At 37.0% G+C, this 23,923-nt stretch overlaps 1 non-coding gene across 1 annotated transcript; it reads left to right on the top strand.

The window, feature by feature from the left end:
• Positions 1-8,444: 8,444 nt before the first annotated feature.
• On the top strand, positions 8,445-8,516 carry TRNAE-UUC (transfer RNA glutamic acid (anticodon UUC)). Its single transcript has one exon. It is a non-coding gene; the product is annotated as a tRNA-Glu (tRNA).
• The last annotated feature ends 15,407 nt before the right edge of the window (positions 8,517-23,923 follow it).

The following is a 23,923-nucleotide window of genomic DNA, read 5'->3' as shown; positions in this document are numbered from 1 at the left end:
ATAAAGCCATTTTGAGCCGAAATGGCTACTCACTTGGCTATTTTCTTCATTTCTCAACTTATAAACTCCTTGCATCTCAAAAAAACTCATAATCACATATTTATAAGTGTTTGTCATTTGAAATTACATAAAAATCGCCAAGTTCTAAGTTTTTGGGTCCAATTCATCAAAATAAAGCCATTTTGAGCCGAAATGGCTACTCACTTGGCTATTTTCTTCATTTCTCAACTTATAAACTCCTTTCATCTCAAAACAACTCATAACCACATATTTATAAGTGTTTGTCATTTGAAATTACATAAAAATTGCCAAGTTCTAAGTTTTTGGGTCCAATTCATCAAAATAAAGCCATTTTGAGCCGAAATGGCTACTCACTTGGCTATTTTCTTCATTTCTCAACTTATAAACTCCTTGCATCTCAAAACAGCTCATAATAACATATTTATAAGTGTTTGTCATTTGAAATCACATAAAAATCGCCAAGTTTTAAGTTTTTAGGTCCAATTCATCAAAATAAAGCCATTTTGAGCCGAAATGGCTACTCACTTGGCTATTTTCTTCATTTCTCAACTTATAAGCTCCTTGCATCTCAAAACAACTCATAATCACATATTTATAAGTGTTTTTCATTTGAAATCACATAAAAATCGCCAAGTTTTAAGTTTTTGGGTCCAATTCATCAAAATAAAGCCATTTTGAGCCGAAATGGCTACTCACTTGGCTATTTTCTTCATTTCTCAACTTATAAACTCCTTGCATCTCAAAACAACTCATAATCACATATTTATAAGTGTTTGTCATTTGAAATCACATAAAAATCGCCAAGTTTTAAGTTTTTGGGTCCAATTCATCAAAATAAAGCCATTTTGAGCCGAAATGGCTACTCACTTGGCTATTTTCTTCATTTCTCAACTTATAAGCTCCTTGCATCTCAAAAAAACTCATAATCACATATTTATAAGTGTTTGTCATTTGAAATTACATAAAAATCGCCAAGTTTTAAGTTTTTGGGTCCAATTCATCAAAATAAAGCCATTTTGAGCCGAAATGGCTAATCACTTGGCTATTTTCTTCATTTTTCAACTTATAAACTCCTTGCATCTCAAAACAACTCCTAACCACATATTTATAAGTGTTTGTCATTTGAAATTACATAAAAATTGCCAAGTTCTAAGTTTTTGGGTCCAATTCATCAAAATAAAGCCTTTTTGAGCCGAAATGGCTACTTACTTGCCTATTTTCTTCATTTCTCAACTTATAAACTCCTTTCATCTCAAAACAACTCATAATCACATATTTATAAGTGTTTTTCATTTGAAATTACATAAAAATCGCCAAGTTTTAAGTTTTTGGGTCCAATTCATCAAAATAAAGCCATTTTGAGCCGAAATGGCTAATCACTTGGCTATTTTCTTCATTTTTCAACTTATAAACTCCTTGCATCTCAAAACAACTCCTAACCACATATTTATAAGTGTTTGTCATTTGAAATTACATAAAAATTGCCAAGTTCTAAGTTTTTGGGTCCAATTCATCAAAATAAAGCCTTTTTGAGCCGAAATGGCTACTTACTTGCCTATTTTCTTCATTTCTCAACTTATAAACTCCTTGCATCTCAAAACAACTCATAATCACATATTTATAAGTGTTTTTCATTTGAAATTACATAAAAATCGCCAAGTTTTAAGTTTTTGGGTCCAATTCATCAAAATAAAGCCATTTTGAGCCGAATTGTCTACTCACTTGGCTATTTTCTTCATTTCTCAACTACTAAACTTATACATTCTCAAACCATATCATAATTACATATGTATAAGTGATTGTGAGTTGAAACTTATTATTTCTCAAACTATTTCAGATTTCCAATGGAAGCAAAACTTCAAAGAGAAAGAGGGTGGAGAAGCCTAAAAGAATTGATCAACCTAAGAAGAAGCTAAGTAAACAACAGTCCAAGAGTGAACAAGCGTCGAAGTTGCACTCTTCGAAAGGTTCACCCATGCCACCTACTCCACTTGTTGAAGACATTGTTCTTCAATCGCTCTCTACTGACATGACCTTTCTTCACAACCGTGCTTGTCATTTGGTCGATCCCATGGAAGTTGCACTTCCTAAGGCAATGTTCCACTATGATGAGGATGCAATTGCATGGATCAGCAAAGAAGATGTGAAGGAATTTCTACGTGGTGCAAAGCTTAACATTTCCCTCATTCAAACATTCATGAGGTACTTCAATGCCCACATAATCTATACTTTTTTCAAGTTATTCAAATTGATGGTGATTATCCTACATCTGATAAATTATTCAATGTTCATGCACCCAGAGCACTACAGGAGCACTTAACTGACACTGATTCTCCTTGTAAAGTTGGGTGGTTATGCCCCGAGCAGTTATCCACTACTAAAATCATAGGCAACCCCCATGACGTGTTGTACTATGTTGAACAGAGTATAAGGGAATCAGCGCGTGCGGGAGAAAAGTTCATATTCGCCCCATGTTATAGAGAGTAAGTCTAACCATGTCAAATTCAATCGATTTGGCCTCATTATATGTTGACTCCTAAATATTAATTACCTTATCTATTGTGAACTTATGTAGGGAGCATTGGAGCCTCATGGTGATTTGTAATTCCACTAACACAATTTATCACCTTGATTCAGCTCGATCATCGGAGAAGTGGCTCGTGAAGTCTATATTGCAAAAGTAAATATATATAGCAACCTATAGTGATGATTATTGCTAATAATAACTAATTTAGTAATCATACGACTAATCAAATTTGAATGTATTTTTTTATACTACAGTGTTATGAAGAAGCTACATTGTCGTGCTCCAAAGGGTCCAACATGGAAGACACCGTTGGTAATTTACATGATATTATTGTGATTATCTTGAAAATCTATGGTAGTAAATATTTGCTCATTTCCTTTGCATGTTTCACTGATGTGATTTGTTTGTCATATGCTAGTGCGCACAACAAGAGAATGGACTTGATTGTGCTTTGTATGTGATGAGATTCATGCTTGACATTGTGACTCATTGTACGGACACTCAACAGCTTGATGAGGTAAGTCCTAAAACTTCTTGAAATGCTATATTGATGTGATTTCTAGCCTTAGACACCTAATATTATCCAACAATGGCATGTTATGAGAAACAAAAAGGCTATTTCACAAGAAAGGTAGAAAATGGGCTGAATAGAAGTCATATGGGCCATGTTAGGGCCATTTTGTGTTAATATTCTCTTTTTATGTGATTTCTTTCCTTATACACATATAACTAGATAATATTGACATGTTATGAGATAAATAAAGTTCATTTAATAAGAAATGTAGGAAATGGGCAAGGTAAGGTCATATAGGCCATATTCGGGCCATTTTGAGTAAAAAGCGTCATAAACCTTAATAAAATACTCTCCTATACAATTTTAGGGCTTACACACATACAACTACCTAAAATTGACATGTTATGAGAAAGAAATAGTTCATTTGATAAGTAATGTAGAAAATGGGCTACATAGAATTCATATAAGCCCTATTTGGGCCATGTTGAGTAAAATGCGTTGTTAAACTTCTTGAAATGCTATATTGATGTGATTTCTAGCCTTAGACACCTAATATTATCCAACAATGACATGTTATGAGAAACAAAAAGGCTATTTCACAAGAAAGGTAGAAAATGGGCTGAATAGAAGTCATATGGGCCATATTAGGGCCATTTTGTGTTAATATGCTCTTTTGATGTGATTTCTTTCCTTATACACCTATAACTAGATAATATTGACATGTTATGAGATAAATAAAGTTCATTTAATAAGAAATGTAGGAAATGGGCAAAGTAAGGTCATATAGGCCATATTCGGGCCATTTTGGGTAAAAAGCGTCATAAACCTTAACAAAATGCTCTCCTATACAATTTTAGGGCTTACACACATACAACTATCCAATATTGACATGTTATGAGAAATAAATAGTTCATTTGATAAGTAATGTAGTAAATGGGCTATATAGAAGTCATATAGGTAATATTTGATAAAATACATATTGTTTGCCTAATTAATTATTTTTAAAATAATGTTTTTGTATTTCAAGTTTTGCAAGGTCCAAAAGGATGGTCCGTTGACAATCAAGGAGCTTAATGAAGTTCGTGACATGTTGGCGTCTTTCATCACCTTCAACATGTAAATGGCATTATAATTATAAACTTTTTATGTTAACTTTTGAACTATATATATAACTTATTATTCATTATATATGTGTACTTACTATTATTTGTATATGTAAGCAACTTTTTTTTTTTTGTATTTCGTTTGGGAATATTTATATCTATATATATAATTGAATTCTTGTTTCTAATATTATTTTTGTATATAATAATTAATAATATTATTATTAGTTATTATAATAATAAAATTATTAATTATTATATTTAATATAATTGCTGGAATTACAGGTTATTATTATTGCAGGTTTTTTTTTTAAAATATTATTGCACGATGGAAAAAAAAAATTACATAAAAGGCACCGGTTAGGCAGCAACCGGTGCCTAAACTATCCACCACAAAAAAAAATGGCTGGAGAGCAGTATTAGGCACCGGTTAACCGGTGCCTATTCCACCCTATGGCACCGGTTAACCGGTGCCTATTACACCCTATGGCACCGGTTTTGAACCGGTGCCAAAAACCATGTTTTTGGCACCCCTCAAATAGGCAGCGGTTCAAACCGATGCCTTAGACCAGGTTTGAACCGCTGCCAATTGCCTTTTTTCACCTAGTGTATTAAAGTTCTGATTATTAAAAATTAATCAAAAGTTAGGATTATTTTGGACAGATAATGCAAAGTTGGGATTATTCCTGTCAATTTTTCCTAAATATTTTTCCGCTTAAACTAATAACGATGTCATCTAAACAAAAATTTTGTACTCTTTTTGCTTCAAGGGCATTTACAATAGTTTAAATCCCTTAGAGCATAACCAACCATTAACCATTTTGGGTGGCTATTAGGAGAGAGAATGTGAAAGAAGTATTAAAAAATGAAGAGAGAGAAATTTTAGGGAAAAAAAAAAACCAATAACCTGATTGTGGAAATAACCAGGTTATAAAGCTTGGTTATTAGCAAAATAGTAGTATCAGCTTGATTGGTCATTGAGTGAAATAGGGAGATTGTATGGTGGGATTGGGTAAAAGTAGGAGAAAGAAAATGTGTAGCCATGGTCAACCATTGGGGTATATTGGTTATTAAGTGGGTATAAGAGTGATTATAAGTTGGGTGGAAGATAGAGAAACTAATAAAATAAGTGATAACCACAATGGTTGTGGGCAACCATTGTGTTTACTCCGGAGATGTCAAAAGCACACCCGACCCGATTCAAAACCGATCCGAAAAATATCTGATTCAGATTTGGACTCGTGTGAACATAATAATTTAGTATAACTCAACTTTACAAATTTACTCGACTCGACCTTATCAGACCCGATCCGATTATCCAAACTGACACCCTAGTTTACTGATAGGGGTTTGTCCACAAGCCACATCATCTCACTACAAATCCTTCACACAACAAACCTTTTCAAACCTTATTAGGGGTTTGTAGGTGGGACCTAATACCCCACCAAAATTCCTCAACATTCAATTTGATTTTAGTTTAGCTTTTATTTTATACCCAATACCCTACCAAAACTCCAATCCACCTCACCAAATACAAACAACTTACTAAATACAAACCCCTCTCAACTTTCAAACCCCATGTCACACCACTAAGAATAAAGGGTTTGTTTTTCAAACCTCAAAAATCACAATACAAACTCCATACAAACCCCTTATTGTGAGTGCCCTTAGTTCGTGAAACAAAACTTTACACAAGGATAACTTTTTTTTTTTTGACAATGGATACAAAAGAGACTACTAACTAATACTAAAGCAAATAAAATTAACCACCGCTTCCCTAGAAATGAGGTGAGCTCGATGAACGCGCGATCGGTCCGCCTTATGTATGCTGCAGAACTGAAAGGTTAAACCAAGTAACTGAATCTTGCGAATGAGCCACAGGAGACCCACATTACCATGACCGTCCCCCCGAAGAAGGGTGACAAGATTATTTGAGTCCGTAAAAACCGTGATAGAAGGATAACTTCGATCAGAGGCCCATTGGAGGCCATACAGGCACGCAAGAGCCTCTGCATGTAATGCCGAGTTACACACCCCGAAGTTGCTACCTCCTATGATCCTATCATCCAACGGGTCATCATTATCCAAGCACCGGCCCATCCCTGCATGAAGAGAGTCTTGAAACCAAGCGCCATCAATTTGTAGTGAGAGTAACGTATTCCCATGATTACTCAGACCAAGCTGAGCTGTGTAAAAACCCGGCGGAGGAGAGGCTCCCGTTTCACCTCCGGCAGTACAAAGGGTACTTACTGAGTGTACCGATGAAACAAAGGCTGAATGCATGAGTGGCCATGACCTCCGCAAGTTGTGAATCAAAGGGCCTGGCAGCAGAAGAATCCCTAAAGATTCTAGAGTTCCGACATAACTTTTTTACTACCCATTTTTTGTTGCAAACAACAATTATCTTACTCTCTCATCCATAATCAATTCACTTTTCAAGCTTCTAGTTTAAGAATACTTTAATGTACTTCATATATGTTGATACTTCCTACTGTATAATTCAGTTTTTTAAAAATAAAATAAATGATTTGGATCAATTAATTGTCTTTGAGAACCCTATCATTTGTAAAAGTTTGCTTTGATTGGGTTTTTGAGATTTATTGTGTTGACCAAGTAATTTCATTTATCATGTCACTTTTATGTTATGAAATCATTTGTTGCTATTGGAGAAGAAGAAGGGGCACAAACAAGGGTATATCATTAATCTACCTTCCTCATTACAATCAATCAAATTACTTATAGGCTATCTAATTACAAAACTTTATCGTTGAGTTTCACAAACTTTTAGTATTAATCAATGTACTTCTTTGAAGACTAGAATTATTAAATTGATCGAATACCTTGTAGAATTTAGGTAAGGTCCATGGTCCATACTTGACAATTTCTCTTCCAGTTAAGGAATGATATGGTTTGGATGGTGTTGTTTGAGTTTGCACAAATAGCTAGCTTTGCTAAAAAAAAAAATAATTAAGGTTTGTCTTTTGAGGTCGAGATAATTTGAATTGCGGTTTTGTGAGGTTTATAGATAGAAATTAATATTGGCATTTGGCACACTATTTTTGTATAAATGTGTATCGCACGGGAACTAACCTAGTAGACATATAACTAAAAGTTAGGGTCTACCACATAATTAAATTTGAAAAGTTCTACCATAGATAGATAAAATCCAACATCGCACATCCGGGCACCCAGTCATATTTTGAAGATCCGGACCCAGGTCGGATCCCTCTCGGACTTGGAATTGGAATTGGTTAAACTAAGTAGTTAATTTTAAGAATCAGACTTGGACCAAGTAGGTACAAGTACCAAAACTGGGTACCTAATTGCATTTCGACTCATATTAAATTACTTATTTGTACTTTGTATTTTTGGTACTATAAAAAGTCTGTTCACTTCACCTTATTTTTGCTGAACTTAGATTATTTTTATTGAACTGAAATTATTTTTACTAAACCAAAATTAATTTTACTGAACTGAAATTTTTTTTGCTGAACTAAATTTTTTTTTTTTTTTTTTACTAATTTTCTATTATATTTCTTCTTTAAGTTTACTAATTTTTACTTAATTGAAATTATTTTACTGAAATGAAATTAATTTTACTGAACTGAAATTATTTTTGCTGAACTAAACTTATTTTTACTGAATTGAAATTATTTTTATTGAACTTCAATTATTTTTACAGAATATTATTTTTTTCTAAAGTGAAGTGAACATGGCCTAAATTTGCCTGGATTCACTCAATTACACAGATTACCATCTTGGAAATAGCTTGAAGTAATATGCTAGCTAGGCACAAATGGAGATTGAGACATTGTATGATTTGTATCAATGTTCGGGTTAGGACGTTAGGTTACCTCATCATATCAGTGTATGGGTTGATGGCCATTAACCAAATAAGATCAGTTGACCTGGGGTTGTAATTTGTAAACTTGTAAATTTTAGTTCAGTTAATCTAGTCGGGTCTTAGACGGCTACACAAGCTACGTTCAAGGATGAACACCACGATATAAACCACATTATTGTTGTAGTAAAAAAAGGTGACATAAATTACCTAATGATCTAGCCATGTACAAAAAACACCCTGTCCAAAACATTAAAAAGACTCAATTCGTACCCTCTTTTTATTGCTACAGTAAGTAAAAGTAGAAAGATTAAGAAAAGGATAGAAATAAAATAAATAAAAAAAAAAAGTTGGTGTTCAATGATTTTTGTCGTTTTTCTGGGTTGGGAACGTTGGGCTACGGTTGAGTACACTTTGTAACACGATTAAAATATCAATTCCGATGTCGTCCAGCGGTTAGGATATCTGGCTTTCACCCAGGAGACCCGGGTTCGATTCCCGGCATCGGAATCATTTTTAAAATAATTTTTGTTGATTTTATTTTGTTGAATACAACATTGGAAGTTCTTGACTTCGAGGCTTGGAACCTTGTATTTTAATATTCATATAGTAATTTTAATTTTGCAAATAAATAATCTGTATTTTTTCTTTTTTTTGAAACAATCTTTATATGAGTTGGAGACTTGGAGCCTTGTATTTTAATTTTGTTATAAAATTAAACTACCACTTGTACATTTTTTTTTTTTTTGGAAAAATGGAAACTAATAATCCCACTTTTACCTGTTCTGCTCAAAACAGTCCCACCTTTTCGAATTCCCAAAACAGTCCCACCTTTTCAAATTCCCAAAACAGTCCCACCTTTTACCCCATTCTTCTTAAAACAAGCCCTTTTACAGGCTACCTAAACAACAGGTCAAATCTTTTTATTTCCCTCCTTCTTTCTCACATAATCCTAGTGTTCTAACTAACTCTTCTTCAAATTGTTTAAAAAAAAAGAAAAAAAAAGAGTGGAATTGAACACTGTTGAAGACGAAGGAATTGAACGCTGTTGAAGATGAAGACGGAGGAATTGAAGGTAGTTGAAGACGGTGGAATTGAAGGTTGTTGCAGTGGTGTTGCGATTTGTGAAGCGAATTGAGGAAATAATTCCAGGTAAATGTGCGAACCCTAATTTGCAAATGTCGATTAGTGTCTAATTTGTTATTAGTTCATGTGTAATTGATGTTGAGTGAGCAATTGAAGTTAATTAATTGATGACAATTGTAGGTAACATATGTAGTTTGGTCGCTAACATAATCAGAATTGCTAATTGTAGGTAAGCCTCTAAAAGTAAGATCTTTCGATTCAAACTTTTATTAACAATAATTAATCAAACAATTGAACAGGTTGCAAGATTAACAATAAAACACTATCAATTAGAGATATCAATCATCAAAATATTAAAAATACCAATTAAGATTCATTATATAAATATGGATTCCCAAACCCTAGAAATAAACTACTCAAACATGAAATATATAATAAAAGCTAGATTTAAGGAATAAAACATAATTAAAAGAAAGAAATAGAAATAAAATACCTCAATGAATTTAAATAATAAACCTAAGAATCATCCATGGAAGAATCCATGGAGACGCCATGAGAAACTAGGGTTCGAGAGAAAACTAAAAAGAACGTAAAATAACAAAAGATATAAAAGGCATAAAGAAAAAATAATAATCCCTTGAAATATTTATATTATCCTTTTTTTTTTTTTGAAAAAAGTCCTAAAGGACACTAAATTTCATTGATATAAACCATACGGCATCTACAATTGACAATGAACGATAATGAAAACGAATTTAACAAAATCAAACAAGAATTAATCGGGGAAGGGCTAATAATCCAAATACACAAATATAACAATTCGGCATATTCTCGATTTGTTGTCTCATACAACTTTTTGAGTGGATCCGTCGTCGCTTCGCAATTTTGTGAGAAAGTAAATTCTTGTGCTGATTCCGTAACCCGAATCCGAGCCACAATCAATAGTAGCCCCGCACAACCGGAGACCAAATTAAGCACAAATAAAACCTTGTCTTTGGAAGGAGTACGAAAAACCTTGACTTTCGAAGGAGATCGAAAAAACCTTGTCTTTCGAAGGAGATAAACCCTTTCTTTCGAGGGAGACATTATTGCAACCTAAAACAAAAGGCTTAAAAGAAAATAAAGATTGGGGATTTCCACCGGTGAAATCCGACAGAAGCCCCTTTAAAATTGACAATGGAGACTAGGTTTAGGAGAGAGAAGAGAGAAAAGGAGGCTGAAATATTTATATTATCCTAAAACTAATCTAAAGATAAATAAATAAATAAAATAAAATAAAATAAGAAAAATAGCAATCACATAAGTCGTATTATGATTGGTCGACTAAGGCGATTAGTGGAATCGTAGTCAAGGAAGCTTGCGTAGGTGAAAAAACGAGATCCATCACGAGCTACCAGCCACGCCCAAACCAGCGACCGCTGGGTATCCATCGGGCTAGGCAGAAGCTCGCTCGTGGCTGGGTGTATCGAACTTCGGGCGCTGATCGTCTATTGGTTCGCAGGACAGATTTGCAGAGGCTATAACTTTTGTTCTAGAGATCTTATAAAGTCACGTGACCTATCGTTTCAAAGATCTTCAAGTCTAGTTTCCAAAACAATTTGAATCGCTTCAATACGATATGTAAAACTCAAGTAATGATTAAAAGAGTGACTAATGGTCAGTTTTGACACTTTGCAAACCTTCGTTTTTCTTCGTTTCTAACTCAAATTCATTTCCGAAAAGTGCATAGCGGCCCTTATGGATGCTAATATCATTCCTCATGCATATAAATCTCAAAAATCAACATTCACGAACATGGTATCTTCGATTAATAAACTTGATTCGTCGGCTTCCATCTAAATATCATCCGAATCAACTCCAAATACTTCGAAAGCATCTAAATAACTATAAAATCACCTGAAACATTAAGAAAAACACAAACGGAGCGTAATAGAGCACAAAACAAACGAATTATGCATTTGCAACCTAAAAAGCAACTAAAAGACCTAAAAGTAACTATAAAAGCTAGTATAAACGTGCCTATAAAACCTATATAAATAAGATTCATCAGTACACTCATTTTTCAGAGGCTATATATATGCTTTGATGGACTAAGGAAGGGCTGGCTTGCAGGATACAGGAAGATAATATGCGTAGATGTCTGCTTTCTAAAAAAAATTCTTGGAGGCTAGTTGATGGCAGCAGTGGGTAGGGATGGCAATGATCAAATGTATCCCATTGCCTAGGTTGTGGTAAAAGGTGAGAATAATGCATCTTGGGAGTGGTTCGTCTTGAACTTGAGGAAAAGCCTTGCACTAGAGGATGGAGAACAATGTATAATTATGTCTGATGAACATTAAGTATCCATTTGTATTCCCTTTTGTTCTGATTTTTGTTTTGTTTTTTTTTTTTTTTGTTTTTTTGTTGCCAAGTTTATAATTGTATTTTTCCTTTTGGATAATTATAACATGTACAGTCCATTCTGAGCGGGGTATTGATATGTCCAATTTATATAGTGTTTTACCCCCGTCCCACGGTCATAATTAGTAGTGTTTTTGGCTCTTTAGGGCCGCATTTATTACTAATTTGTGTTTTCTAGTGTTTTCGTAGTTTTAGTTGAGTTTTACAGGAAATTGCACTTTTGGAGCATTTTCCCGGGTTTTCATGGATCGACTACGGAAGCTAGAAGGACACGACCATTCTTGAAGCCCAAGATCGGTGAGAGCCGGTGATTAAGGGCTCGGTATGTGATACCGGGGCTATTGGATCAACTAATCAAGACCCGATGAGGGAATTCGGATTGGGCCGAGGAATCGAGCCCAATCGAAATCTAAGCCTCGAAGAGGAAGCCGGGCCCGATCGGGCAAGCATACGCCCGATCGGGCGGATGCACGCAATAGCAGCCTCAAGGAAGAAGCGCGCCCGATCGGGTGAGCATAGGCTCGATCGGGCGCAGCGTGCCAAGCAAGGGCAGAGCAAAAAGGCGGGCCCGATCGGGCGGCCCTTCGCCCGATCGGGCGCGTGTTTTTCTTAGTAGATGATTAGTTTTGTTTTAATTTTTGTTTGAGGAATGTTTAAGTACGAATTATGTACGTAAATTCTAATTACCTTCTCTTTTAGACTTTCTCTCTCTACTTAGGAGATTTTTCTCTCTCTTATACCTTTGTTCTTAATCTACTCTTAATTCCAGATTTATTTTGGTAACGATTTCTCTTCTCTTAATCTTAGTTGTTTATTTTATTCCTTTGATCATGTCTTGCTTTATTGCTTTGATTAGTTTAGTTTTTATTATGTGTGGGTAGTTTTATTTCTAGGGTTTGTGGGGATCCATAAATAATATGAAGGGGTAATTTATTGTTGTTGATTGTCAATGCTAGATTAATTTCCTATTGATTGATTTAATGCTCTGTGACTAGATTAGGCCTGATCTTTTATGCATGAGTTTGACAATATTGATTCGAGATTCGACAGATGAGAATTGATGTTTAGGTCTAGTTTCAATAGGCAGGTTAATTTATAAACGGTTAAGTCGAGATTCGAAAGATGAGATTTAATACTGGTAAATTAATTGTGTGATTATAATACGTAGCGAAAGCCCTTTATAATCTGATTAATGTATGCATTGATAAATGATTATTATATTCTACCCTGGAATATTATTTGTTGGTGAACCTATGCCCTAGATCCTTTTATTCATTGTTTTCTCCCTATTCTTAACCTTTGTAGTTTAGTTTCGTATTCAAACTTATATATTGGTTACTTCATAATCTAGATTATATTAGTTAATTAGGAATAGAAAGACTCGTTTCTCTGTGGATTCGACCCTACTTCCCTATCTACATTAGTTAGAGGATTTAGGAATTACTTTTGATTTGGGGATACGACTTTACCCTGTCAGGTATCAGTGGTAATACCAAAGGCTGAACATAGGCATTGTGCAAGGCACATATTTGCTAACTGGCATAAGAGCTATAGGGGTGATGAGTTCAAATTAATGTTTAGGACATGTGCAAAGGCTTATAGTGAGGCAAACTATAATGATGCCTTAGAGGTGTTAACAAAGGTGAATCCACTTGGTGTAGAAGCTTTGAAAGCATATAATCCTAGTGTGTTTTGTAGAGCTGTAACACCCTTGATTTACTAACTGAAAATAAATAAGAATTAAAGGAAAAATAAACAACCTTTAAATAAAATTGCGGAAGCATACACCTAAATCAGAGGTATTACCGCCACACTCGACAACCTGTCAAGTGTTAAGGCTTACAAAATCTTAATATTTACAACCCAATAAACTAGGTGAGCTATTTATACAACTTTACAAACTTGTTATAACAGACTAATCGAAACACTTGAGCTCCTTTAGCTACGTTCACTTCATTGACCTGTTTAGACAAACTTGACTGCTCACCATTAAGGACAAATTCCAAAATAGATCGTCGCAGGGCCACCATAAGAAAAAGACATGGCCGCAAACACAAGTAGCACAACAAAACGACACACACGTCAGCAAAAGCTGATCACCACATATCAGAATATAGAGTATAATTGAATAATAGACAATACTAGCTCAATTGAACAATGTAGTTCGAAACTACATTACACATTGTAGTTTGAAAAAAATAACCTTTATCAACTCAACCTCGAATAATAATACGAACCTTTACTCAATTAACTCATAACCAATAGTGTGCCATGCTCTTTGTTCTATACCTAGCCTTGGACATGGGTAATTCGAATAAAACCAACAAGTATAAAAACTTGAATACTCCCAATAACTAGAAAACACCTCGAACTAGACCACATACGGGTCAATTCCCACTGTAGGGGACCATAGAAAAATAAATAACAAAGATTGTACCTCATTCTTAACTCATGATGATTACCCTCTTACCAACAAGCCAAGGACTAAGTTATATAACGCCGAGCCTCAAACCAAGAACAAAATAATAATTCTCAACCTTTTGATCTCATACTTGATCAAATAATCATAAACTTGATAATAAATAGTATCTCAATAATGGCACGAGTTCCCAAATAACATGACAACTCGATCACAATATCTCAACTCTAAAAAAAAATACTAATAACCCAAATATAATCAAATCTCAACCCAAAAACAATACTCTGCATCAACAACCCTAAAACCTCAATAAAACAATACTCCCTATAACAACAACATTAAAACCCTAGAAATAATTGTACAATCAATTATATACAACAAAGTAATATGATATTCAAATCAAATCAAATCAAATTCATACAATATCATAATAATTAATCATGTATACAAGGAGTACCATTAATAAATCATATCACACATAATAATAATACGAAATATAATACAAACATCTCTGAAATTTAGTGTGATTACCTTGTAGATCAAAGTACTTGATTGCACAACCAAACTTTGTGAACCAAATTGAAAGTATTAGCAAAATAAATGTTTTCCAAAAATATGGGTGAATAAAATGAATCAAAGCATAACACAAATATGAATAAGGATAAGGATGGGTTTGCTTTATCAAACTTGCGCATAGAAATCAAAATAAAACGGCAGCCCTTTTTTTTTTTTTTAATAAAGTTAAATATTTTTTTATACATATAAAAATCTTATTTATTATATAAAGATTCCAACGAAAAAGTAGGATTTTATAGTTTGACAAATTTATCAAATAAAAAGTACAACTCAAATTTTATCTTTTATTAAATCATAAAATATGGGTATTACAATCTACCCTCCTTAAAACAAGTTTCGTCCTCGAAACTTAAAATAGAAAAATTTAGGGTATTACAATCTACCCTCTTTAAAACAAGTTTCGTCCCGAAACTTAAAGTAGAAAAATTTATAGGGTATTACAATCTACCCTCTTTAAAACAAGTTTCGTCCCGAAACTTAAAGTAGAAAAAAATAACTTACTTGTAAATTTGAGAGTAAGTAAAATTATTAAGGTATTACATACTATCCCCCTTAAGAAGGAGTTCGTCCCCGAACTCATCTAGTCACATAAAAATAAAAAGCACAACAAGCACAAGCACATAGAGAAACACAAACAGCTTAACCTATATCAATTTTAGTCCTAACTCTTAATTAACAAGTTTATTCTTAAAACAAACCACGCTGGGATATGAAGATCCCTACGTAAATCCCATGAGCGGTTTGGCTATGAATACTATTTTGTAACACCCCCGATTTACTAACTGAAAATAAATAAGAATTAAAGGAAAAATAAACAACCTTTAAATAAAATTGCGGAAGCATACACCTAAATCAGAGGTATTACCGCCACACTTGACAACCTGTCAAGTGTTAAGGCTTACAAAATCCCAATATTTACAACCCAATAAACTAGGTGAGCTATTTATATAACTTTACAAACTTGTTATAACAGACTAATCGAAACACTTGAGCTCCTTTAGCTACGTTCACTTCATTAACCTGTTTAGACAAACTTGACTGCTCACCATTAAGGACAAATTCCAAAATAGATCGTCGCAGGGCCACCATAAGAAAAAGGCATGGCCGCAAACACAAGTAGCACAACAAAACAACACACACGTCAGCAAAAGCTGAGTAATCACCACATATCAGAATATAGAGTATAATTGAATAATAGACAATACTAGCTCAATTAAACAATGTAGTTCGAAACTACATTACACATTGTAGTCTGAAAAAAAATAACCTTTATCAACTCAACCTCGAATAATAATACGAACCTTTACTCAATTAACTCATAACCAATAGTGTGCCATGCTCTTTGTTCTATACCTAGCCTTGGACATGGGTAATTTGAATAAAACCAACAAGTATAAAAACTTGAATACTCCCAATAACTAGAAAACACCTCGAACCAGACCACATACGGGTCAATTCCCACTGTAGGGGACCATAGAAAAATAAATAACAAAGATTGTACCTCATTCTTAACTCATGATTATTACCCTCTTACCAACAAGCCAAGGACTAAGTTATATAACGCCGAGCCTCAAACCAAGAACAAAATAATAATTCTCAACCTTTTGATCTCATACTTGATCAAATAATCATAAACTTGATAATAAATAGTATCTCAATGATGGCACGAGTTCCCAAATAACATGACAATTCGATCACAATATCTCAACCCAAAAAAAAATACTAATAACCCAAATATAATCAAATCTCAACCTCAAAACAATACTCTGCATCAACAACCCTAAAACCTCAATTAAACAATACTCCCTATAACAACAACATTAAAAACCTAGAAATAATTGTACAATCAATTATATACAACAAAGTAATACGATATTCAAATCAAATCAAATCAAATTCATACAATATCATAATAATTAATCATGTATACAAGGAGTACCATTAATAAATCATATCACACATAATAATAATACGAAATATAATACAAACATCTCTGAAATTTAGTGTGATTACCTTGTAGATCAAAGTACTTGATTGCACAACCAAACTTTGTGAACCAAATTGAAAGTATTAGCAAAATAAATGTTTTCCAAAAATATGGGTGAATAAAATGAATCAAATCATAACACAAATATGAATAAGGATAAGGATGGGTTTGCTTTATCAAACTTGCGCATAGAAATCAAAATAAAACGGCAGCCCTTTTTTTTTTAATAAATTTAAATATTTATTTATACATATAAAAATCTAATTTATTATATAAAGATTCCAACGAAAAAGTAGGATTTTATAGTTTGACAAATTTATCAAATAAAAAGTACAACTAAAATTTTATCTTTTATTAAATCATAAAATATATGGGTATTACAAGAGCCTTCTTAAAAACACATGTGAAGGCTGATGTGATAACCAGCAACATGGTTGAGACTTTTAATGGGTACATAATCAATGCTAGGGCAAAGCATTTGATTTATATGTTAAAAGACATCAGGTCAGCCTTTATGCAGAGATTAGTCAATAGAGGGAGGAAATGATGAAGTGGAAGACCGCCTTATGCCCTAGGATTGTGAAGAAACTTGCACATGAGAAGGAAGAAGATGCCTAATGTCATTTACTCCCATCCACACAGACTAGATTTCAAGTAAGCTACCACTTGGATAGTTTGACAATAGACTTACATGCTAGGACTTGCACTTGTAGGAAGCGGGATATGACTGGTATGCCTTGTTGTCATGATGTGGCAGCAATGTTTTACTTACACAAGAATGCAGAAGACTTTGTTGACCCAGCATACATAACTGCAAAGTACATTAAAGATTATGCACACTCTATTCCCCCAATTGATGGTGAAAGGCACTGGCCTGTGAAGGTATTTCCTATTGATCCCCCGCCAATCAAAGTGGGGCCTGGAAGACTTAGGAAAAACAGAAGAAAGGACCCTTTTGAAAATCCCAAGAAGCCAGGGAGCTTGACTAAGCATGGCATGGAAATGACATGCAGTTTGTGCAAAGAAAAAGGGCACAATAAAAGAGGCTGCCAAGCCCTGGTACTACTACACTCCCTCCAATAGAACCACCTACTAAAAGACCTAGGGGAAGACCAAAGAAAAAAACTGCCCCACAACAAGAGGAAGCTCTTCCACAATCAACTGCACACCACAACCTTACTGAAAAACCCTCCAGAATAGGCAGAGGAGGCAGAGTTGTCACTAGAAGTGGTAGTAGTAGCGGTGCAAGGGGAGGAAGAAGTAGTGGTAGTACTAGTGGTAGGGGAGTACCAACAGGTGCAAGGGGTGGAAGAACAGGTGGGAGGGGTACTGATTCAGGGCAAAGGGGCCGGAAGGAAGAACTAGTTGCAGGGGAGGTGACTCAGTGCAAAGGGGAGGGAGAACTGGTGGCAGGGGAGGTGACTTATGGCAAAGGGAAGGGAGAACTGGTGGCAGGGGAGGTAGAAGGGGTGTAAGGGGTGGCACCAATGCTGTGCCTCAAGGATTTGGTGTATTTGTCACCCCTGATGGAAGATCCTTCACAAATTTAAGGATCCCAAATTTGTTTTTTTTGTTAAGTGTGTGTATTCATAGAACCTTCTTCAGTGACTGACTTTAATGGTATTTGTTACAGGAACCAGGAAGTAGTGCAGCTGCTGATGTTTCTGCCTTCACCAGTACCTACACATTCAACTTCAGTTAAGGTTCAACATCTGCAACTGGTGGGCAATAGAGCTAGGATAGTCAACAAGCAATCTCATGTCATTTTCCCCTTTTGGTTGTTGCTACTTTTGTGTACTTGTTAAGTGGTTAGGGCGTTTGGTTGTAACCCTTACAACTGTTTTATTTAGCTTATTATGTGTTTGTCAAACACTTATGGAACTTGTTATATGTAATGACCCTCTGTTTATTTGTAATGATAACTAAGTACCTTCACCCATTTTGTGTGCAAATTCAAGCTAAGATAACTGATATCAATTTACTTCAATTCAGATATCATCATATTCATTAAGTGTAAAAGATTTACTTCACCCATTAAGTGCAAAAGATAACTGATATCAATTTAATTCAAGCATTAAGTGCAAAAGATTTACAATACACCCCTATATAATGCAGCATTATCATCCTAAAGCCATGACACCAATAAAAGTACTACTACTGCTACATTACTGAAAATATACTTAGATAATAACTACTTACATTACCATCATAAGCCATGACCTAAAAAAAACCTACAGTCCCACAACATTAACCCACCAAACCTAGATCATACCACAAAAAAATTTAAAACCGCAACCTAATACTTCAGATTAGGTACTACAACCTTCACTTCATCAAGAACACAACAGTGAAAAAAACCCAATGCCAGGAATAAGTCCTGTCCTGGCCGTGCATAAGCTGGCCGTGAATCCATTGGTAAAACCTGTCCGACAAAAGAAAAGAAATCATGGAGAGGAAAGGAATCAGGCGGCCGCGGCTGAGGTGAAGAAGCTTCTGGACGCCGGTTTCATTCGATAGTGTTATTACCCAAACTGGTTAGCCAATGTAGTTCTCGTGAAAAAGCCGAATGGAACTTGGAGAATGTGTGTGGATTACACAGATCTGAACAAGGCATGCCCTAAGGATAGATTTCCCTTGCCTAAAATCGACCGACTGGTTGTTGATTCGACGGCCGGGCATGCCCTGATGACTTTCATGGACGCATACTCCGGATTCCATCAAATTCCCTTATGGGAAGAAGATCAAGAGAAAACAACGTTTGTAACTGAGCAGGGGTTGTACTGTTACAAAGTTATGTCATTCGGCCTCAAGAATGCCCCTGCTACTTTCCAGCGACTTGTTAATACAGTCTTTAGAGATCAGCTCGGCCGGAATATGGAGGCGTACATCGATGACATGATTGTCTAGTCGAGAGAGCCGACCGACCATCTGAAGGATCTGCGAGAAACGTTTACCGAACTCAGGCGGCATAAGATGATGTTAAATCCAAAGAAATGTGCCTTTGGTGTTGATTCCGGTAAATATCTTGGATTTTTTATTGATCAACGTGGAATTGAGGCCAACCCTGAAAAAATTCAAGCCGTCCTGGATATGAAGTCGCCAAGAAAGATCAAGGAAGTGCAAAGGCTGACCGGCTGTTTAGCAGCACTTGGTAGATTTCTGTCAAGTTCAGGGGATAAGTGTCGTTATTTATTTCAAACTATCAAGAAGAAAGCCATGTTCGAATGAACGGAAGAGGCCGAGGAAGCGCTTGTACAGCTAAAAATCCACCTGCATACATTGCCTCAGCTCGTTAGTCCACTCAAGAATGAGAAGTTATTCATCTATCTCGCCATCTTCGAACACTCTCTAAGTGTCGTCCTGCTTGCTGAAAGGGACGGCAACCAGATCCCAATCTATTTTATCAGTCATGTACTTCACAACGCCAAGCTTAAGTACCCCCCTATTGAAAATTTTGGCCTAGCATTGTATATGGCATCAAAGAAGCTGCGGCCGTACTTCTTGGCACATTCAATTGTGGTCTATGCAGACCAACCTCTGAAGAAGCCATTTACAACCTTAGAGGCCAGTGGTCGTATGCTCAAGTGGGCCTTGGAAATGAGAGGCTTTGACATTACGTTTGAGCCAAGAAAAGCAATCAAGGGGCAAGCCTTTGCAGATTTTCTGGCTGAGATGACTCGGCCTGATCTTCAGCTGACTAGAGGCCAGATCTGGAAAGTGTCCGTGGACGGTAGTGCAACAGCTACCGGGTATGGCGCTGGTATCATATGTCAGTCTCCTGAAGGAGATAAGTTTGAATATGCAATGAGATTTCAGTTCCAAGCGTCAAACAATGAAGCTGAGTATGAAGCTTTGTTGGTCGGCCTTAGAATGTGTAAGGCGGCTGGGGCAACCAAAGTTGAAGTTTGCTCGGACTCTCTGCTAATAGTCAGCCAAGTCAATGGTGGCTTCGAAGCAAGGGAGCCGGCCATGATGAAATATATGCAGATGGTTAAGGAGGAGGCCGAGGGCCTAGAATATTTTTCTTTACGACAAGTTCCTCGTTCAGAAAATCATCAAGCGGACGCGCTCTCCAAGTTAGCTTCCTCGCCATCATGTGACACTCCTAGATCAGTATTTTGGGAAGTAAAAGAGAGGCGGAGTATTGATGCCGAGCCTGTTCAGATCATAGATAGAAGTTCAACCTGGATGGACGGAATTATTTCCTACTTAAGGGATGGAATTCCTCCGGACGATCCTAAAGAAAGTTGGCTGATGAAGAGGAGAGCGACATGGTTCGAGATGAAGAATGGGGAGTTGTTCAAGAAGGCTTTTGTGAAGCCCTATCTTAAGTGTATCACCCCAGAGAGGGGGTATGATGTGTTGGATGACCTCCATCAGGGGCATTGTGGTTCTCATATTGGAGGACGAGCCTCGGCAGAAAAAACCACCCATTTAGGGTACTACTGGCCGAGCCTGAAGTCGGACGCCATGAAAATGGTGGAAAAGTGTGACAAGTGCCAGAAGTTTGCAACCTTAATCCATCGGTTAGCTAACAGCTTGTCGGCCATAAGTAGTCCCCTCCCCTTTGCAAAATGGGGTATGGACATTCTAGGGCCATACACTCCAGCTTCCGGTCAAAGACGTTACGTGCTGGTGGCCGTGGATTATTTCACCAAATGGGTCGAAGCCGAGGCCGTCCGGGGCATTAAGTGGACGGATGTGTCAGCCTTCATATGGAAGAGTATAATCACTCGTTACGGAGTACCTCAATCAATGGTGTTCGACAATGGACCTCAGTTCGAAACGCGCCAGCTCAAGGAATGGTTAGGAGACCAGGGAATAACTCATTGTTTTGCTTCAGTCGGCCGACCACAAGCTAACGACCAAGTTGAGGCGTACAACAAGTTGATCTCAAATGAAATCAAGCGCAAGCTTGAAAAAGCGGGCGGCCTATGGGCCGATGAGTTGGTTAATGTATTATGGTCCATACGGACAACAGCAAAAAGTTCCACAAGAGAAACTCCATTCTTTTTGGTCTATAGGGCTAAAGCGATTCTTCCAATTGAGATGTACGAGCCCACTCTGCGGGTAATGTTATATGATGAATTGGCCAATTGGGAGGCCATGAAGACCGCCTTGGACTTTCTTCCAGAGGCCAGGGGCAATGCGGCGCTCAGACATGAAATTTATCGTTTAAGGATGACAAGGGTATATAATCGCCGAGTGTCTAAGCGTCCGCTGAATATGGGGGATCTTGTGCTCAGAAAAATGGAAGCTGTTGGCCGAGCTAATGAGGATGGCAAATTGAACCCAAACTGGGAAGGGCCATATCGAATTAGGGAAGAAGTCAGAGATGGCACGTACCGTCTTGAAGCCATAGATGGTCGTCAGATTTCGCGAACGTGGAACACTAACAATCTGAAGAAATATTATGTGTAAGTATTTTCTAAGTACTTAGCCCAAAAGGCTGTGTAAACAGCTAGGTCTATTGATCGACCAATGTAATTAAAGTCGTATGACCACAACAATGTAATTTTGACAAATTAATGAAAAGTCAAACATTGTTATATTATTTTTCCATTCTACTTATGCTTATTTGCACTTTCGTACTCTAAGCTGAAATGCTGCGTCAAACCTGTAACTAGGTTGCTAGCAACACAGTAACCAGGTCGCTAGGGCCAAAAAAAAAAAAAAAAAAAAAGACTTGACTCTAAGTCCCAGATATACGTCCGTCCTTCATTAGGCGGACGGTAAAGGTAAGGTATCCCAAGCATCCCAAAAGGGGCAAGGGCATACCTAGGTATTCTAGCCCAACCAAACTTAGAAATTTTAAGTTGAGATACTACTTGAAATTTCCTGAGTATGTCCGAGGATAGCTTTAATGGACGACTCGCATAAAGCCAATTAAACGGCCGAATAATATGTTGATTCGGCGTATCGCCTAGTCCAAGGGCAATCATTACTATGATTTGATTAACTTGCTAAGTAGTCATACCCTTCAAGGCATAAACACTACCAAGTCAATCAAACCAATCAGAATATGGACTAGGCGAACGCCGAATAAAGGGGCATACCCCTAGCTCGTACGAAAGCAATTAAATATGAAAAGTTGCAAGAAATTGCTAAGTATAAAACAGATATAAAATCCGCTCAAAAGGCGGTAAAATCAGCATTAAAATAAAACCGCTCAGAAGGCGGTATAATATTTTACAAAACCGCTAAAAACGGGCGGCACCAAAAAAAACAAACAAAAATAAATGGTTCAACAAAATAGAAGAAAATAAGCTAAGGCTGGAAAACTTAGATGGTGAAGCTTGGCAACTGCGGTGGGAGGACCTGAGCTCTAGCTAGCCGGATTATCATCCTTGTCAAGCTCCTCCATGGCCAATTGATCCCCATTGGCCGGGGCAATGACATGCGCCTCTTCCTCCGGCTTCTCATCGGCATCGTCCGCTTTCTCCTCCTCCTCATTCTCAGCTTCCTCCTCATCCTCAGCTTCCTCCTCATCCTCTCCGGACTCAGGGGAAGTGACCACAAGTTCAGGAGAAGGTTGTTCGGCCTTCTTTGCCTCTTCCCTGAGGCAGACGTACTCAAGACGCTTGGTGAAGCGTTCCTGGTAATAGGTGACGTCGCCCGCGTTCACCATCAGCTTGAACGCATCGAAGAAGTAGGCCTTTAACCGCTCTTCGGCATTATGTTCAATGCGGACGACGTCTTCAGCGCTGGGCGGCCGAGGTGCTTTTAGCTTTTCAGTCAAGTCCAAAACAGACTTCTTTAAGGTTTCAACCTCGGCCCTTAGAGTGTCTGCATCCCCCAAGGTCGTCTGAAGATTTGTCTGCGCCAAAGCCAAGTCCCCCTTCAGCTTCTCAGAGGCCTCGAAGCCCGCCTTCCATCGCCCCCCCTCCAGGACGGCCCTATCCCGCTCTTCTCGCATGGTCTCCCTGGTCAAAGTCTCCTGTTTGAGAGCTTTGCCCAGTTTGACCTGGTCTTCTGTTTGCCGCGCCACCTTATCGGATAACGTGGAGATCTGAGCGTCCAGATGGACTCTTTGGACCGCGGTCGTCCCAGTGACGGCATCTTGGGCTTTGCGAACCTTTATCCAAGCTTTCTTCAGCCGGTCATTTTCTTTCTTGTTCCATTCGAGGAAGGCATTAAGGCGAAGGAAGAGCTGCAAAAAGGAGCGAACGAAGTCAGTACAACAAAAGAGAAAACATTCTAAGTATGAAGTCAGTCAAGTTGTGATAAGTTACCTCGGCGCTGCAGTTTATCATAGGGCCGAGGAAGCCCTCATTAATCCCCCGCAGCTTGTCTCGTTGCGCTTGGGGGACGGCCCTGGCCATGGCTTCCCGCATGGCCTTCCTGTCCGCGCCAGTTAGAGACTGGTCGGGCAGCTTCATATTCATCTCCTCTACACTGTCTGCAAACGATTGTGCAAAGGTTTAACATTGAGTAAAAAGTCTTGTGTGC

This window comes from Chenopodium album, chromosome 3 (genome assembly GCF_948465745.1).
Source record: "Chenopodium album chromosome 3, dcCheAlbu1.1, whole genome shotgun sequence".
Taxonomy (NCBI): Eukaryota; Viridiplantae; Streptophyta; class Magnoliopsida; order Caryophyllales; family Amaranthaceae; genus Chenopodium; species Chenopodium album.
This window is presented reverse-complemented; position numbering and strand designations above follow the sequence as displayed.